The following is a 17,770-nucleotide window of genomic DNA, read 5'->3' as shown; positions in this document are numbered from 1 at the left end:
TCTTGCCATCAGCAAAATTGAACAATACATATTTTGTGCACCCAGAGTTACATTAAGTTTATCAGAATAGCCAGTATTAGAACAGCTCCACCAATCTGGACTGTGTTTCAGCAACAACATTTTTTTCCTTTTAAAAAATACATCTGACAGAACACAGGAAGCAGGCATCTCTCCCCCCCCTTTCCCATTATTATTATTTTAGAAAGGAGACTTGACTGACAAACACAAAGTTACACTTTGTACACTGTAATTGAGAGAACAGCTAGAGAGTTTTTCAGTCTAGGAAACCTTTATTATGACAATACTGTGGTTGAGGTAAGACCTCAACTAGGATTGGGACCTGATTAGATTAGGCACTGCACACACATACTAAGACAGTCCCTGCACCTATGAGCTTAAAGTTTTCTAGAAAAACAAACAAAATCTCTATATATCACACACATACAAGAATGCTCTAGCACCATCTGGTACATTGCCAAGGTACCTCGAATCACTATATGTTTCCCCACCTATGTAATACGTTTTATTAGCAGAAATTAAAAAAAAAAAATCTTAACTGTCAGATTGTTTACAGTTGTCATAAAAATAGGTAGGTGCAAATGAACCAAGGTGTCTTACTGAAGCATTTGACAATACAATCATAGTGAAGCAAACAGTTAATGTGCTTACATGCACGTCTAGAGCTGGGAGAGTTCTTTTGTGCAAATCTTGTTTAGGTAAAGGGAAGGTTCAGGTTGACTGAAACAATTCACTGAAATCAACTCAAAATTAGTGAATTGTTTTTAGTTAAATAAAAATTTGGATGTGTCAAGAAGTTTCATTTAGGTATTTTGACTTCATTTTTGGAAAGTTACTTAATTTTATTTTAAAAAAAATATTGAAAATGTTAAATCTCAGAAACTAAGCATTTATTTTCAGGTTGAACTAAATGTAGACATTTGTTTCATCGGGAAAAAATATCTAAGTTTTATTTTTTAACCACTGAATTGGGAAAGAAACATTATTCACGTGACTTGGTCACAACTTCAGGCCCATATATGTTATATTTCTGTTCTAGTTCTATGGTAATTTAGCATCATTTTGCTGAAGAACATTTATTCATCTAAAGAAATGCCCTAGTCCAGCCCAGAAGAGAATCAGGAGCATACATCCTCTGTTTCAGATAAACCTCAGCAGGATATATAGCATTCCATGTTTCTCATGAGAGAGCATACATAGACGGTGGTACAGACTTTTCTGAGTAGATCCCCATTCTACAAATGGTTAGACACATACTTAACTTTACACACTGCACTAACTTCCGTTCTTTGCACTTTTAAAAGAAAATATTGTGACTGACATTTAACATAATCTGCATGCTCTCCTTCCATGCAGTAATTCTATAGGAAAAGCCTGGTTTATAGCATGCTAGATTATTCTGCACAATATCTGGCACGTTTTCCAGAGATTTTCTTTTAAAGCCCTAAGCCTACAAAAACAGACTAGTCCCACAGAGACATGTGAACATACAGCTGAGTGTATCCTTATGATTTAAGACGTTTACCTGCGGTGCATTAAGTTAAAACATGCATGTGTGTTCGTAGACTTCTGTGCATACTTACACGTGTCATCCCAATGAACTCCACAGAATGATTCACATGTATGAGTCTTGACAGGATTGGGGCCAGTGTCACAAGTTAAACAGCTTTTCATAACTCAGTTAAAAATGTTCTATTGCCCTATTGGTTTAAGAACAAATGGAAAAAATGTGTTCATTATATTTCTCTCCTTTGGTTTTCAGTTGCAGAATTCAAAATCTCTAAAGTCCATTTTCAATGCTAAATTTTTTTTCAGATGTCATAACTGAAAGTTGTTCTTAAGAACTTAATTATTGTGGAATTAATCTGAGAAATAAAGTCTATCTTTGATTATCTGATGAAATGATAAATTATGGTATGAGAATAATGTAATTTGGCTGGTGTGGTTTCCAAAGGTCCTACTGAACAATTGCAATTTTTTCTCCAGCAAAATCGAGTTCAAGTGAGCAATGCTTGTTACAGCTGTTTTATTAGGTTTGTAGCAAGTAATGAGATTTTATATCATGCTCGCTTTTGAGTCCATAACTAAACACCAGTAGTCATCTCTAAATCTTGTTTTGTTCAGACAGCTCTCAGCTTCCTTTGCAAGGTGAATGAATGTAGGTTAACACCTAATAGGAACTACTGTAGGTTTAGAGTCAAAGATGAAGAACATGTGTCTATTGTTGCTCCTTTTTGACACAAGCAGCTAGTCAAAGTTCAGGGCTCTAGGTATGCTCCACTTGGGTGGAGTGGATAACAGAATCTGATATTTCCTTCAATGCAACAACAGGAACATAATCTTGCTTATTTACAAAGCCTGTACAAAGGTCCTTCTTCTCTGAACTCAGGAGGAACTGGTAATATCTTTGCTTATAGCCCCAAGCCAGCACCAGTCCCAAAAAGCGTTTTCTATGCTACATCATGCTTACAGGATTCTGTGCGACGTCCTTGCTCTCCCTGAGTCTCTCAGGCCATGTCTACACTACAACATTTGGTCGGCCTAATTTAAGTCGTCATACACAAGTGATTTAATAATGGTGCTTGCACACACGACTCTCTGCACTGGCAGTGCATAGCCTCACTGGGAGCTCTTATATCAATTGCATTGTCAGTGTGGGGCATCAGTGGCCTGCAGAAGCCACCCCATAACAGTCAACTTAAGCAATACAGTGTCTACACTGACACACTCAACCTAATTACATCAATGAAGACTATGTGCTGATTTCTAGGAAGCCTACCTCCCCAAGCAGCAGAGAGGTGCTTGCATTGGCAGGAGCCAGATCTGAGCAAAGACACTTCCACAGCCAGGTTGACACAAGGCAGCTTACATGGACCTAACTGTATAGTGTAGGCCAGGCCTCAGGCTCCTGTCTGCCCCTCCTCCCCCAGCTTGTCTTTTCATACACACGCTCCCCCCCACCCAGTCAGAACAATACCCAGTGGAACCTTCCGGCACATTATTAAGCCTTGTTTTAGGTGGGGTCCATTAAAGGGTTTCTTTCCAATATCTTAATACAAGTACACATTCACACCTATCCATTTCACAGTTTTAACTCAAGCCATAAGGAAGTTTAACCCACTTCATAACAATAAGGATAGGGTCGCATCCCCTTAAATAGGGTGGGAGCCTGCTAGTGGTTCTCTTGGTTTTCTGTGTTTCTGGTGTTCTGTTAAACCAGTTAGAGAAGCACTGCTTATGTTATATGCCTTCAGCATGCGTGTATTTAGGAAACATGGTTATTTGTGAGCCAACTGTATCCAGGTGGTTTCTTCATATTATTTTGTTGTGCAAAGAACACCTCCACCACACATGAGAACATAGCACATAGAACTAACACCACAGATACAAGAGGATGTTTATATATTTTGATCACAGTCTGGTAAGGAAATCTCATGCTTTCTGTAGTGCAGAAGGTCTTTCCAACATAATCTTCCAGGTAGGTAAGTTTTTTGTAAGAGGTTAAGTGATAGCAGCCTGCAGCAATGTTTTCTCACCTCATGTGGAAAGGACAGCAAGTAGACCGACCTTTATGTCATCCCAGAGTCTTTCATAAACCAGAGGTTTGAGATCAGTCCTGTAAAATATCTATATCCCTAAAAGTTGATGTGCCATTTTAACCAGTTCCAGATTCAGGCAAGGGATTCATTTCCTATAATAAAATATTTTCAGTTGATCTCAGTATCTTTGATGTAAAGATCAGTCGGAAGTATGTGCTTTTATGATTGCAAGTAAAGCAGGAACAAGCAAAGAAATGTGATTTCAGCAATAAAATCTTTAACTGATCCTAAATGGTATTAAACAGTATTTGTCCAGAAAGAACTCAAGTTCCCCTAGAACTGCCATGGGACTCATGCAGAAGTTACACAGCTTGAAATATACTTGGCATGGCATGAAGTCCCAGAAAAAAAAAAAAAAAGGAAGATAGCTATACCTACAGGTTTGGATGCCAGAAAGACCCCTACAATGCAGTCCATGTGCTTTGAGATCATGACACCTCCCCTTTGCTCCTGTAGCTATTGACTCCACATGAAAATTAAGTGGCATTTGGTAAGATTCAATGCACTGTTCTCCACTCCTACAGCGGTTTTATGTTGACAATTCCAGTGACTTCATTAGAGTTACACTGGCCTTATGAAGCAGAGAATCTATATTCATTCAAGCACAACTCTCAAGTTTTCCATTTTCGTTATAAAGGGCCCCAAACAACAACGGACCTCAGATAAGTCTTTCAAGGTAAATGGCATTATACTCTTGAAAGCAGTACTTGTTAGGGATGCTACTGCTTAAGGTTTAATAAAACAAAACAAACACCACAACCACACAACCGTTGACTTTGGGGGAAAAAAAGGAACATAGTACCTTGTACTATGTAGTCTGCAAATCTCAACAATGAACGCATTCAGTGCCACTGCTTTGCTCTGTGGTAAGGGATGCTGTCAATCAAAATTGCTTCATTTAAACGCACAGCTGCACACATGGGGGGGGGGGAGTGGGGAGTTCACACACACACACACACACACACACACACACAGAGTTTGCATAATGACAATTAGTGACACCTAGTCTAAGGAGTCATGTTGTTCTGGCTGCTTTGTTTTCTTATTTTTGTAACTTTGGGCACAGCTCCTGTTATAGAAGAAAAAAAAAAGATCTGTCAGAGTGTCTGTTGCAAAGTGATATACAATACCTGGCTTAAAGCAGTAAAACGGTCCATGTCACAAATATGGGAGACAGTTCTTCCTATGTAGAAATCTGCATGTATACACTGAGGCAGGCATTTTCAAAGGAGCCTATGGAACTTTGACACCCAAATCCCTTTTAAACAGCTTAGCCCAACTGTGTGTGCCTCACTTGTATATTAAGCCAACAAATGACAGGAACTGTTTTCTTCACACAAGTCACCAACTATAGTGTTAAGTACTGTAAAAACTGAAAACACTGCAAATAATGATTCAGTGGTGTCAGTTCTTCCAGAAGATGTTTATCTAGCCTGAATAGTTATTGCCTCTCTTCCTGAAGGTGGAAATGTCAACAATAGCAAAGTAGTTTACGAACAGAGTGAGGTGAACTGTAATTATCTACACCAGGCAGCAACGTCCAGGACATCGTGTACCTGATCTGGTGTGGTTATGTCCACACTATTTGTTAGTGAGCTAGCTTGCATTTATTAATTATTTGTATTACCACAGAACATTAGGTGCCCTAGTCATGGACAAGGGCCTCATTATACTAAGGTGCTGGACAAATAGCATTTCCACTCCCACAACACTGCAAGCCTTTTGAAAGGCAACCTGGATCAAACTCTCTCCCGGCATGGAGTGGTGTCATACCACTGAAGTTTGAGAATTTGGCTCCTCTGCTTGACTATATTCAACACTCTCCACAATGGAAGCATGACTTTGATTGATTGATCGGAAAGCACAGAGACATGTAGGGTTTACTAGTGTTATGGACTGTACTCTCTTTACCATAGTATACTCTGCCACTCCAATGGCAGTCTGGAATTTGCTCTGCCATGACCTGAACCTCCCCATAGCATAATTTTAGCAGTTTCTGTAAAAGTCCCAGTTTGGCTATAAATAAATACAGCTTTCTGGAAGGTTAGCTCTGATTCAAGCTGTAATCATCCACACCTGCCTTGTATTGCTATTTCACATTAGGTGGTCTGAAATAATCTAATCAGACATATCCTTGGAACTGGTATAACATTCTGTAAAGCAATATTATTTATATAGTGCTTTTCCTCCACAGCTCTCCAGCACATCCTATGTTATCTCCATTTACCGTGAGGCAAACTGATACACAACAGAAGTTAATTCTCTTGCCCAGTATCACACAGGGAGTCATTAATGGAGTCAGGAAGAGAACCTATGTCTTCATAGGTGCTGTCCTTCTCCACTAGGATACAGATGCCCTGTTGTTGCTGATGCGCAGCAAGACCGGTCAGCAGAGCACTGTCTGGGCACCTTGGCATTTCATTATTCTACCACCACACATTTGCTTTACACATGAAACATTTCTTTAATTGAAGTCAAAGTGACAAGGACTAACAACTTGTCAAGGAAAAAGAATTGCATGAAACAGACACAGCTTTAGAAGCAAACTATGCTGAATACAGACATCTGGAAATCATATTCTTGCTATCATAAGAAAGGCAGAGCAAGGCACAAGCACTAGGGCAAGGCAAAAAGGCACAATGGAGTGTAAATGGGAGAGGAGCTATAGGTGTCGTCAAGATATTTTCATTAGAAGAGCAGCTGAACAGACACTAATATCTAGTCAACTGCAAATGTGCCACAACATTACCATAGCACCTAGCTAACTTAATATCACCACATACAACTGTACTTATGCATGTTCTCTAACAACCTATTCCCTTCTCTTTATGCACATGCAGCTCCAATGTCTAATCAACTTAGGCCAACACTGAACATGGAGAATCACCTCTAAATTTCTCCATCCCATAAAAACATGCAGAAAGGGCAGGGGGTGGAAATCACTTACCAAAAGGTAAAAAACTCGGTGGTCTTACCATTGCAAGACACTGTCCTATGGAAATATGGGGCTGGCAGCACAGAAAAGGGAAGGGCTCTTTCCAAAAAACTGCTGAATTCCACCTGACTTATCACAGGACTACACATATCAGTCAGTGTTCAGCAGAACTCTGTATTACACCCTTTTAGACTACAGCTGCAAGTGGAACTTTCTATTGCATCTGGGGACTTGCATTGGCAGTACTGGTAATCACCATCCATCCTTACACTGGCTGCCCTTGTTCTGTGAACCCCTCCATCCATGTGTACAGACAAGTCCAGCACTGCTTCAAGCACAGCTTTTCACATTAGCTATTGAACATCCCTCCAGCGTTAATTACTGTCACAGTTACTACCAGGCTGAGGAGAATTCAGACAATAAAGCAGCAGTCCAGCAATAAGTGCTTAAATAAGTCAATTTTCCAGGGTGCCATTTTTGCTCTAACAACTTGATTGCTAGAGAGACTCATGAAATTGAATTCAAGCAGAAATAAGAACGTGATTTGTACATGGAAATTATAGTTCACAACATCTTAATGTGTTTTAGTCAAATCCCTTTGAAGAAACCTTAATCAGAACTTAAAATAAAATGTGAAATCTAAAGAGATGTCATATTGTATTTCTGAACTGTGGATTGGAAATTAAGACTGAAAATAGCAATCAGGGGAAATGATTTATTCTCTTATTATTTCTATTCCCAGGATAAATCTGAGTGTTGAATAAGCTTATTTATTAGGCCAATTTTCAATGCAAACAGAAAATGGAGAGATAGGAATAGGAAATAATTTCCTTAACCCAGAACGCCAATAACTGGTAGGACTCAGAGAGGATATATTTTGAATTACTACAGTTATAAAGGAAATAAATACAGACAAACAAGAAGTTAGCTAGGTTGCCTGCAACTCATATTTAGTTTAATATGTTTTCCTTCTTTTGTCATGACTTTGTTATGGAGGGCATGTCCCTGCCTCTGTGTCCCCTAATAGTCTACCAGAGAGTTCATTGAGGCTTTTACGTAGCAAACAGTACCATTTCAGAAAGTCAAATTTATTTAATCCAAAGCAGACCAGTATCCTTCCTGAGGGGTGAATTTAGTCTGTTTATCCCACATAAGTCCATTTATCTCCTCCTCTTACCATCCTCCAGAAGAAGGGTTCTCCTCAAAACTCCAGGCTCCTGAAGAGATCAAAATCCTACAGCTCTCCTCCAGAATGGCAGATAGCTTCTCTGCACTCTAAACCATGTATCAGAGTCTGATAAAGTCCTTCTGGTGAGACCAGTTCTCCCTAGGGGATTGGCAATCCTAGCTCTTTCCTTTCAGAAGTGCCTCTCTCCAAAGCACCTTTCCTAGGTTTCCTCTTTTCCCAGCCAGCTCCTTGAGGAGTCCTGCCCAGGAGCTTCTTGCCTTCTAGAACCTCCTGACTGAGGCCTCAGAATCCTTTATTAAGCCCAGGTGTTCCTTATTTGATTTACTGCTGCCTAGCCACCTAGGCAATTAACTACACACACACGGATCTTGGTTTGCTTGTTCTTTTTAGAAGAGCCTGTCAGAGATAGGCTGGATGTTTGACTTCTTCAGGGGGCAGTTCCTCAGTAACTCCCGGGGGGAAGAGAGGGTGAAGATCGAGACACATGCTTTGTTTTTGTATACCTTTACTCATACTATCTGATAAACATGGGCCAAATCTTCCAAAAATAAGAGCCTGAAGTTAGAACTATGGATTTAAAAACCTATTGTATTATAAGTGGCCTTACTTTCAGGAGTACTGAGCACCCCACAGTTCTTATGGACCTTTATGAGAGCTACTGTGAACTGTTAAGCACTTCTGGGAAAAAAAAATCAGACAATTCATTGAAGTGCCTAAATATTGATTTAGGACCCTCATGTTAGGCTCCTCATTTTATAAATCTTGGCCACTATCTTATTTTAAAAGGATGGAAAGAGATATTGTTTTGACATTTTCAAGATTTCCTGGGTTTTTTTAATGGAAAAATGGACTGATTTTTTAGTGAAATTTTTTTTGGGGGGGAAGCATTCTGGTTTTGTTTTGGTTTTTTTGGTCAGCTATAGAGCCTGTAAATAAGCAAATGAGATTTTGATTCTTAAACCTGGGGTCGAGTGCTGTAGCTATTTTTAGAAATCTCACATCGGTACCTTTGTTGCATTTTGTCAAATCTGCTGTGAAAGTGTTCTTAAAACAAACATGTGCTGGGACATCATCCGAGACTGCTATACCATGAAATATATGTAGAATTTGGGTAAAACAGAGCAGGGGACATACACTTCTCCCCCCAAGGAGTACAGTCACAAATTTAATTGATGCATTTTTTTTTAACGAGCATTATCAGCATGGAAGCATATCCTCTGGAATGGCGGCCGAAGCATGAAGGGGCATACGGATGTTTAGCATATCTGGCATTTAAATACTTTGCTACGCTAGCTACAAAAGTGCCAAGCGAACACCTGTTCTCACTTTCAGGTGACATTGTAAAAGAAGCGGGCAGCATTATCTCCCGTCAATGTAAACAAACTTGTTTGTCTGAGTGATTGGCTGAACAAGAAGAAGGACTGAGTGGACTTGTAGGCTCTAAAGTTTTACATTGTTTTCTTTTTGCGTGCAGTTATGGGAACAAAAAATCTGCATTTGTAAGTTACAACTTTCAGGATAAAGAGATTGCACTTCAGTACTTGTGTGAGGTGAACTGAAAAATACTATTGCTTTTGTTTATCATTTTTACAGCGCATATATTTGTAATAAAATAATAATATAAACTGAGCACTGTGCATTTTGTATTCTGTGTTGTAATTGAAATCAATATTGAAAATGTATTATACTTACTGTATGTGCATTTCAAAATTTAAGTGTTTTGTGCTACAGAGGAAGTTTTTGAAATGTATCTATGGAATTCTAAATGATTGGACAGTATGAACCTTCACATCTTTCTGATTTGGGTCCATATTCCAAATACCTGCTTTAGAAAACAGTGCATTCACTTTTGTTTCTACATTCTTTCTAGATATCCTTATGGCACCTGAACAACTAGACTCAAAGTGATTTCAAAGGCCCATCAAAGCAGCCAAAGTTGTTTGATATAAACATCAGAGCTAGTGTTAATGGTACAAGAGACAGTGAAATGTGAGAAAATGAAGTTTGGACAGTCAGGATTCATTCTTTAAATTTTGAAGTGAATTAATCAAACCTATACCAATTTGCACTAAGGTGATACCACACCTTTTAATTTTTATTTTACAGAATTGTTAAAATTCCCCCCTCTCCCCAAATGAATATTAAAAAAAAAAATCTGAAATGCTGAACACAGTATTTCTAAAGTCAGGAGAAAAATAGAGGTAGTTATTTGCCTGAGGCTTTGTATGATTCAGGACACTGTATTGAACTTCTCACTAGCATTACTGCATTATTTTCTTGCAGTGGCTCAGAAAGGACTTAAATGCCTTGACAAACCAAATATCCTAGTATTATCATGATTCCAGTACTCTGTGCATGTATAATCTGTGCAAAACTAGTGAGAAATTGTATTGCAAAATTTTGCATAACTTCAAAGATATGATTCTCATTGAGTGTGCAATCCAATTAGTTTTACTATGTTCATTACATATACACAGAATCCTCTCATTATACATATTGAAACACACTTTTCCTTTTTATTCGTCCCACACACTCAGATCGCACCTCCAACATCCTACAAGAAAAAAAAAGTAGGGATTATCCCTGCTCCCCAAAATCTTGCTAAATACACTTTTGTGGTTTCAGAGGAGACGTCCTTATAGTATATTACAGAAAAGTGATCTGACAAATCAGCACTCATGCCCCCATCTTCATCATTGTTCTGAAAGTTATTTTCCAGCAAGCTTACAAAAGGGCACATTTGGCTTGTCCTACTGCATAATCATCTGGGCCTCCTTTGGTAACATGGTTGGCATCCAAAAATTTAAACTAGGTACAGACCTGAGAAAATCCATAGCTTTTAAAACTGTGTCAGTTTGAAAGCCAATAACAATGCACTACCTCTAAATTTTAAAATGAGTGAAAACACTTTACAGTAGTGATTTAATTAGTAGCTTCCCTCAGTTCAACCCAGTATACTATACATTGATTAAAATTACACATATTGGTATAATGTTTGTTTCCCATGTGCATCAGAGAGCTAATTTTGAAATACTGCTAAGGAATGTTTTAATGTATTAATGCTGTAGCCTAGCAGCAAGTACATACAGTGAAGTTAACATAAGGCTGGAATAAGGTTTTATTGGAAATTCATATTTAGCTCAAACTATTCAATCTATTAAGAATGACAACCAAGCAACTTTAGCAACAGCAAGTATAGTCCCCTAAACCTTTTTCTTTCAAAGAGTAGTATTGACTGGGAACTGGGGATTAATAAACATGTTTGAAATAACTTAAACACATTGTATAATCTCCTGTCTTCAGAAATATAAGGAAATACATGAGTAAATCCCACCTCAGTTAGACTGTACATCTGTACATTCATGTCAGTGGAGTTACTCTAAAAATATACGTGTAACCAAGATCAGAATTTCGCCTTTCTGTATTATGAGGTAGCTCTGTCAGAAAGAGAGCAATTGCTTGGTCATATTTTCTTGGTTTTTTACAGTGATCTGGACTAAGAGAATTTCATGGATTCCTTTTTCCAGATTGGTTGTGACACATACTAAGATGAGAATTTCTGAAATTCAAAATAGATGGGTCATATAAAAAACACATGCTCTGATCTCACATGAAATTGTCAACATGTCAACAATCCTGCAGAGTTGGTTGTTTCCAACCTTTGGTTAAATAATTCCTTAAACCAAGATATTAAAATGACCTGTGCTTATACCTACGCTGATGATATTTTCAAAGGAAAGGGTGCAGTTGTATCATTTAGGGTACAGTAAGGGATGGTGCTGAGCCACACTATGCTAGAGTCGTACAGAGGGACTTCCAGACTTCCTGGGTGTACAGAGACTGCATGGCCACTACGCTGCCTCTTAGGGGGTGCAGCATAATTCCCTCTATTAAATGGTGCAGATGGGAGGAAGAAAAGTTTAGGCGGCACAGCCACGCCCTCTCCTCCTCACCCTCTTCAGGTATTTGTGTGTATCTAGGAGATAAGGGAGGCAGCAGCCCCTGCTGCCCTGAGTTCAGAAGCTGCAGTTCTACCTGATGCTTACAAGTCAAGAATAAGTGTGGAAAAAGGCTTCCTGCATCCCTTCTCCACCCCTTCTTATATGCAAGGGCCAGGCAAACTCCAGCCATGAATACTCAGAAGGTGACAGTATAATTAAGTGTGCAGGAAAGGCTGAACTAAAGCCACTATATCTGGGAAGAGAATTTTAATAAATGTTTAAACAATTAAAGTAACACATTGAAATTATTTGCATTTCAGACTTTTAAGAGCAATGTTTGATTAAACACAAATTTCTTTATTTAATAAAAATTATACATAAGATTACAGTGATGGCTTGCTTTTGACATTGAAATCAAAGTGGGAAAAGAACTCTTTGTTATTATTTCTCAGAATGATTTACACAGCAACGGCTAAACTCCCACTTAGCACGGAAGATTGACACACTTGACAGGTTGAAAAAGCCTTCTCAGTCTTATTAAAATGCCACTGCTTGCTGCTCTTGGGAGCAGGAGGAAAAAGGTCCTCTGTGGTTTGACATTCACATTGATTCAGGCTGTTTACAATTCAGCCAGATGTCAGAAATGCAGGTCAAATAATTGGAAAGCTAGCCCTTCGCACTGACTGCTGCTCTGGCTTCATCTCACAGCATATCAGCATCAGATGCAGAGAGTTAAGGCATATTTCCAATTGACACTGTGTGGGGACTGCAGTGCAGAAGTGGCAGCGTGAAATGTCTGGGTTTTGCTTGTAATTCTTCTAATTTTTTAAGGCCACCACCTCCTCAAACAAGCAGGGAATTTGGGAGTTATTCACCAGGGACTTCAGAGAATGAAAAACATCCCTCACATGGGATTTACTCTCCCAAATTTCTCATTTGTTTTCAAAATGAGATCACCCATCTTCAGATGCTCAGGGGCAGATTATAGTCTTGTGAACCAGTGCAGTAGGGTGTGTGTGGGGGGGGGGGGGGAGAGGGGAGGAGAGGGCAACAGGGAAAGTATCTCTAATACTTAAACAAACATAATACCTCCATAAACAATCTCAAGTCATAATATATCCAGGGCCACAGAGGAGAGCATTCCTTAAAAACAAAACAAAAAAATCCCTGCCAAAAAATATGTCACCTGAACTTCTTTTCCACCCTATCCTAGTGCAGCTCTGCTGATGTTTGACAGTATAGGAGTATGGACAAGCCAAACCAATGTTGCTGGTTGCAAGACTTGCTATGCCCTGATTCCCACTTCCACTTCTCAGTGTTTAATTTTCTAGACTTTCTGTAATAGGTGAACATTCAGATCATGTTCTGGTTCTTAAGACTATTGAAATAGATTTAAAGGCCCCCCCCTCACTGCATGCAGAAAACAGCTTTTTTGGCATAGGGAATAATATAAGTAAACAAGTCAAGGATGGAATGAAACACAAATCAAGTTGAAAGTTGTTCGGTTCTTTTGATTTCCTTTGCAGGCTTTTCTTTTATTTCCTGCAAGGTCAGTGCACATCCCTGAGGTAGGGTGGAACTCTGATTTATCTCTGATAGGTGGAATACCTCCTTGTAGCAGGGTGGTGGGTCTCCCCAGTTATCACTGATACACTATCTCCCATATTGTAGCTCTCCCTCACCCTTTCTCCCCATTATTGGTCCTTATGAAAACATCCTATTTCATTTATAGTAATTAGACCAACAGGATTCTATAGAAATTACCCTATCAAATTTGATAGGACGTGATAATCTCCACAGGTTTTTGGACCCATTTTATAAACAGAGCCTGCTGTGTTTTGCAGATGTACAGTTTGCTAGGGAATCCACTTTTAACTGGTCTGCTGAAGTCAATGAGAGTTTTGCCATTAACTTCAACAAGGGCAGACTTAGGCCACCACTCTGTACTTATGAAAATCCTCCCTCCCAGTATTCTTCACAGATCTAAAATCGCTTTCTTCTCATGTCTACTGTCAGACTGCCCATGTCCCAGTCCAGATATCTATTTCCCAAGTGGTAAAATATTTCTATGTGATATGACCTTGATTTACCAACAACCAATGGTTTAATAGATTAAGACTTTGTGTGTGGGGAGGGGGCGGTTTCTTTGTTGTTTCTTTAAAGAAGGACCTTGCTTCAGGTCCTCAGTACATCCAAAAATATTAACATGAATGGGGATACTAGATTAATTACCAAATTCCAAATCATCTTAAACTCTGTTCTTGTATAGCTCCGTGGCAAACTGAATATCTGTAAGTATCAAGAGTAAGCATTCAAAAACCAGAACTCGCATCCTAAAAAACTCATGAGATTTTTTTTAAAAGTCATTTTGGATTCTTCGGTGACTTCTGGTGTTGGGATCTTTGGAATTTTTAAGCTTTTCTGTGCAATCACTAGAGAGAGAAACTTTCATTTTTTAAAAAAGTGATAAGATTCTCAAGTAATCAGCTAAATGCAGGAGCTTTAAGAAAAGCATCATATGCCACAAAACTTGCAATAAAATCATGAGAATTGGCAACATTGTATGCATGCTCATTTTTAAATGCATGAAACATAATAGTTTTCACCAATAAGGCAACTATAAAGCTGACAAATAGAACTGCGCTGTTATTTCTCAAGTGAAGATATTGTGTTTTATCTATTTTTCAGACCTTAATTAATTAATATTAGATTAATTTTCTGTTCACATACACATGCTGTACCTGATTTCGTATTCAGAGTAGGAGTCTGGTCTTTTATCAACTTTCATTTGCTAAACAAATAGAGGAAAAGCCATTTGGATTTATAATTACCAACTTATATATGTTATGGTGTACAAATACTCTTAAGTGTGAAATAATAAACATGCTAGCTAACAAAACTAAAATATGGTTATCGGTTGGAATTATGTACATCCCTTTAATATTTTAGAAGGGGAAAAGTGGTTGAAGTGTTTAGGAAATATTTTTAATTGGGGAAAAAATGCACCACTGGGATTCAAAAGCAATCAGAAGATATCATAAGGATCATCTCCCCCTTATATTTAAGAATATGTGCCTGTCATGTCTATATTTTTGTTCACAATCTGAGGGCTGGAGTTTGTTGGATCCTCAGCTACTGTTGTACAATCATAACAGCAGCAGCTAGGAAGGTTCCCGCTCTATCGCCCACGTATCTGTATCTGGCTAGGAGGTTGCAATTGTTTCCTTCATATGTGACGCTTAATACTGTAATTAGTGTTTTAGCCACCTCAAGACTGCATTGCATTCTTTATGGGACTGTAGCTTCGATGCCCTGGAAACTTAAATTCTGACAGATGGGGGCAGCACTTGACATCCCTGCTCCATGATCTTTATTGGCTGCCCACTCTTTGCCAAGTGAATTTTAACGAGTTTGTTTTGACTGATAAAGCCTTAAATGGCTAGGGACTCCTGCTTGAGCGACTGCCTCAGTCACAATCAGGGAGACACTCAAACCGGGTCTATCTCAATTTCAGAGAAGTGTCCAGCAGTGGAGTGTCTGCCCTCAGCTTTCCAACCAAGGTCCCTCCCCTTCTGAAATACACCTAGATCTCTTGACCTTTAGGGAATGCAGCAGAGTTAGGTCCATGAGAGTTTCACCATTGATTTTAATAACACAGGTAGGCCAACTTTGAGGGCTTTCAGAGATGGAGGAGTCTGATCAGTGCTGAGGCATGTGCAGTGGTTGGGAGTTTTGTAGGAGTCTTTGTTTGGGATTAGCTGCTGGTTTTATTATTCATCTCTAACCTAGAGTTTTAAGATAACAAATACCATTTATACATCAAAATAAATAATAAATCATCACATAATTTAATGTAAAGAACAACAAAAAATCCAGACACTACTTTCAAAGTAGCCTTCCGCAGGGATAATTATATGCAGTATACCACTTGCTACTTATTTAAATAAATAGTCTCACCTGAGTAGAGTACGAGTACATGTTTGCAACTCCATCAGGTACCCCTTAGAAAGAAAACTCAAGGCGACGTGTGAAATACCAATTTGCCAATCATTTCATGGGGTTTTTTTTATACTGGAAAAAAATACAAGGTTCAACTGGATTATGATATAGTTAATAACTCTAACAGATGTTACTAAACATTATACACACTGAATAGCAGTAGATATACACACTTTACCAATTTTTTTAAAGATAGGGCCATCAGACAGTAACATGACTATCTAAACTCAGAATAGATTATTAATCCTATAGGTACTACATTAATAGGGCCTCTATGATGCAGACAGGTGCAGTAGTGCTAATGAACCCAGGGAATATTGCCTCCTGAAAGTTTTCTGTATTCTACCTATTTATCATGCTCAGCCGGTAACATTAGGAGATAATGAAGAGTGATTCTTCTCTCTTGCAAGTCCAAATTGGTGCAGCAGTGGTGGAGGAAGTGGATGAGTTATAGTTCTACGTACGTTGCCATGGTTTTAATTAGGAAATAGTTCTTGCATATCCACTGATTGAATGGAAATGTTTGTTTTATTCTGGAGTTGTGGCTGCACTGGGCTAGTATTTTCTAATGTGTTTGGATGGCTTAGGCTTCGTCTTATCCCAATTTACAAACAGTGGTGGACAGCCACTTGTGTAAATCCCGTGTAGCTACCCAACACTGCTGTTAGCTCTGGTGAATCCCTGCTTGAAATTACAGGCAACTGCTCTAGTGTCTGGGGAGATGTTTACAGCTTGCCTGACATTTTGCAGGGCCACTTCCACATTAGCAATTGTGACCTATTCTCAAAAGGATCAGTCTTCCACTTGTAATATTTGTGCATTATTGTCTGGAGAACCTTTTGGAATATGAGATACTGCATGTTGTAAAAACTACATGTATTTCTGTTTCTTACCACAACTGTTCTGTGTAGATGTTTGTTATTTTGATGTGTATGTCTGACCTCTGTGTGCAAAGAACAAACAAACCCACTCCTTTCACAGAGACTAATCTTTTAAAGTGTTTCATCTCTAGAGTTTGAAATCAAACAGAAGCACAAAGTACTAGAGAATTCTCCTTTGGGAGCCAAATAATATCATTTCTGATGATTAATTAAATATTTTTACCATTTGATTAAAATGCCCCAGTGATTTCCCTTTTCCTTAAATGGCCAGTGTCTTTGCTCTCTGTTCTGAGGTATTTCTGTGTTGTAGTCAAACCACTGGACCCAGCAGAGCAACAATGGTCTTTAATTCTTCTGATCTTTTGGGATAGTAGGTGTCAATCATGCTTGATATTAGCAGTTCAGTGCTGTCAGAATTGTTTTGTTCAGGTTAATGAATGACTTGGATATTTTAGGTTTCAGAGTAACAGCCGGGTTAGTCTGTATTCACAAAAAGAAAAGGAGTACTTGTGGCACCTTAGAGACTAACCAATTTATTTGAGCATAAGCATGAAGTGAGCTGTAGCTCACGAAAGCTTATGCTCAAATAAATTGGTTAGTCTCTAAGGTGCCGCAAGTACTCCTTTTCTTTTTGGATATTTTAGTAGTCTGTATTCATTTTGGTTTTGTCGATATTTGTGTAACATTCCTTTTCACTTCCCATGCAGGGATGCTCCTATTAGGAAGTTAGCCACCTCATATGCTCCATATTCTCTATGGAAAAGATTCTTTATGTGGATACTCCAAAATTTACAAGTCAAGGATTCAGCAGCAGAGTTGTTGCAAGGCCCGAAAGTGTGAATTTTTAATTCTTTGTCATGCAAGCTGATATATATGTAGCCCACAGAAAGTTGTGAAAGAAAAAAAGAATCAAGATGTTTTTCCAATCTCTATCCACAGCCTGAGCACCATGCACTCACACCAACATGAAGCTTTAACATACATCCGGAACCACAAGATGTTATATCCTCCTTTAGCTGCAGAATTGCATGTATCTGATGCAATTTGTTATTTGTTATTATTGGACATGAAAATTAAGAATTTTTTTCTAGAGTTTGCAAACAGTAAAAGTGCTGCAGCAGGATGCTGAGGCTGGCAGAAAAAGATATCTCCCTAGGTCGTATTTGATCCTTGTGACTCTCATTCTAAATATCCGTTCTGCATCTGAG

The sequence above is a fragment of the Lepidochelys kempii genome, chromosome 3 (genome assembly GCF_965140265.1).
Source record: "Lepidochelys kempii isolate rLepKem1 chromosome 3, rLepKem1.hap2, whole genome shotgun sequence".
In the NCBI taxonomy this organism is placed as follows: domain Eukaryota; kingdom Metazoa; phylum Chordata; order Testudines; family Cheloniidae; genus Lepidochelys; species Lepidochelys kempii.
The sequence above is the reverse complement of the archived record's forward strand: the minus strand, read 5'-3'. Positions refer to the sequence as shown.